This window comes from Arachis ipaensis, chromosome B8 (assembly GCF_059453495.1).
Source record: "Arachis ipaensis isolate K30076 ecotype BB chromosome B8, ASM5945349v1, whole genome shotgun sequence".
NCBI classification, from domain to species: domain Eukaryota; kingdom Viridiplantae; phylum Streptophyta; class Magnoliopsida; order Fabales; family Fabaceae; genus Arachis; species Arachis ipaensis.
Window position 1 is genome coordinate 100,400,116 of NC_142443.1, and position 2,651 is coordinate 100,402,766.

At 41.5% G+C, this 2,651-nt stretch overlaps 1 non-coding gene across 1 annotated transcript; it reads left to right on the forward strand.

Annotated features, from left to right (window-relative positions):
* The first annotated feature begins 2,246 nt into the window (after window positions 1–2,246).
* Window positions 2,247–2,354, forward strand: LOC148549009 (small nucleolar RNA R71). The gene has a single exon (XR_015898769.1). It is a non-coding gene; the product is annotated as a small nucleolar RNA R71 (small nucleolar RNA).
* The last annotated feature ends 297 nt before the right edge of the window (window positions 2,355–2,651 follow it).

The following is a 2,651-nucleotide window of genomic DNA, read 5'->3' on the forward strand; positions in this document are numbered from 1 at the left end:
GGAGGTTAATTGAGGAAGAAAGTTATGAAAAGGTGTGAAGAGGAGAGAAGAAGGTAGGTGGGGATCCTGTGGGGTCCACAGATCCTATGCGATCCACAGATCCAGTGGAGCCAAGGACTTAACATTCCTGCTCCAATTAGGCGTGTAAAATGCCCTTGCTGTGCAATCCTGGCGTTTAACGCCAGACTGCTGCTTATTTCTGGCGTTAAACGCCCAAATGTAGCCTGTTTCTGGCGTTTAACGCCAGGTAGATGCTTGTTTCTGGCGTTAAACGCCAACTTGGTGCTTGTTTCTGGCGTTAAACGCCAGACAGATGCTTATTTCTGGCGTTTAAACGCCAAAATGCTCCTCCTCTAGGGTGTGCTATTTTTAATGCTGTTTTTCATTCTGTTTTTTATTTTTTAGTAGTTTTTGTGACTCCACATGATCATCAACCTAATAAAACACGAAATAACAAAAAGAAAATAAAATAGATATGATTAAATAACATTGGGTTGCCTCCCAACAAGCGCTTCTTTAATGTCAATAGCTTAACAGTGAGCTCTCATGGAGCCTCACAGATAATCAGAGCAAGGTTGGAACCTTCCAACACCAAACTTAGAGTTTGAATGTGGGGGTTCAACACCAAACTTAGAGTTTGGTTGTGGCCTCTCAACACCAAACTTAGAGTTTGACTGTGGGGGCTTTGGTTGATTCTGCAGTGAGAGAAGCTTTTCATGCTTCTTCTCCATGGTTACAGAAGGAGATCCTTGAGTTTTAAACACAAGGTTGTCCTCATTCAGTTGAAGGACCAACTCTCCTCTGTCCACATCAATCACAGCTCTTGCTGTGACTAGGAAGGGTCTTCTAAGGATGATAGATTCATCCTCTTCCTTCCCAGTGTCTAGGATTATGAAATCAGCAGGGATGTAAAGGCCTTCAACCTTTACTAGCACGTCCTCTACTAGTCCATAAGCTTGTTTTCTTGAGTTGTCTGCCATCTCTAATGAGATTCTGGCAGCTTGCACCTCAAAGATCCCAAGTTTTTCCATTAAAGAGAGTGGCATTAAGTTTATTCCTAATCCCAGGTCACACAGAGCCTTCTCAAAGGTCATGGTGCTTATGTTATAGGGTATTAAAAATTTATCAGGATCCTGTTTCTTTTGAGGTAATTTTTGCCTATCCAATGCATTCAGTTCATTGGTGAGCATGGGAGGTTCATCTTCCCAAGTCTCATTACCAAATAATTTGGCATTCAGCTTCATGATTGCACCAAGGTACTTAGCAACTTGCTTTACAGTAACGTCTTCATTCTCTTCAGAAGAAGAATATTCATCAGAGCTCATGAAGGGCAGAAGGAGGTTCAATGGAATCTCTATGGTCTCTAGATGAGCCTCAGATTCCTTTGGTTCCTCAAAGGGAAACTCCTTATTGGTCACTAAACGTCCCAGGAGGTCTTCCTCACTAGGATTCACGTCCTCTCGCTCCCTTGTAGGTTCGGCCATGATGGTTAAATCAATGGCCTTACACTCTCTCTTTGGATTCTCTTCTGTATTGCTTGGGAGAGTACTAGGAGGAGTTTCAGTGACTCTTTTACTCAGCTGGCCCACTTGTGCCTCCAAATTTCTAATGGAGGACCTTGTTTCATTCAGGAAACTTAAAGTGGCCTTAGATAGATCAGAGACTATATTTGCTAAGCTAGATGGATTCTGCTCAGAATTCACTATTTGTTGTTGAGTGGATGATGGAAAAGGCTTACTATTGCTAAACCTGTTTCTTCCACTATTATTAAAGCCTTGTTGAGGCTTTTATTGATCCTTCCATGAGAAATTTGGATGATTTCTCCATGAGGGATTATAAGTATTTCCATAGAGTTTCCCTATGTAATTCACCTCTGCTATTGCAGGGTTCTCAGGATCATAAGCTTCTTCTTCAGAAGATGCCTCTTGAGTACTGTTGGATGATTCCTTCAATCCATTCAGACTCTGAGAGATCATATTGACTTGCTGAGTCAATATTTTATTCTGAGCCAATATGGCATTCAGAGTATCAATTTCAAGAACTCCCTTCCTCATACGCATCCCATTACTCACAGGATTCCTTTCAGAAGTGTACATGAACTGGTTATTTGCAACCATGTCAATGAGTTCTTGAGCTTCTGCAAGCATTTTCTTTAGGTGAATGGATCCACCTACAGAATGGTCCAATGACATTTTAGATAATCCAGACAGACCATCATAGAATATATCCAAGATGGTCCATTCTGAAAGCATGTCAGAAGGACACTTTTTGGTTAGTTCCTTGTATCTCTCCCAAGCTTCATAGAGGGACTCACCTTCTTTCTGTTTGAAGGTTTGAACATCCACTCTAAGCTTACTAAGCTTTTGAGGAGGAAAAAACTTGGCTAAGAAAGCCATGACCAGCTTATCCCAAGAGTTCAGGCTGTCTTTAGGTAGAGAGTCCAACCATATTCTAGCTCTGTCTCTTACAACGAACGGGAAAAGCATAAGCCTGTAGACCTTGGGATCAACCCCATTGGTCTTAACAGTTTGACAGATTTGCAAGAATTCAGTTAAGAACTGAAAAGGATTTTCTGATGGAAGTCCATGAAACTTGCAGTTCTGTTGCATCAGAGAAACTAATTGAGGTTTCAGCTCAAAATTGTTTGCTCC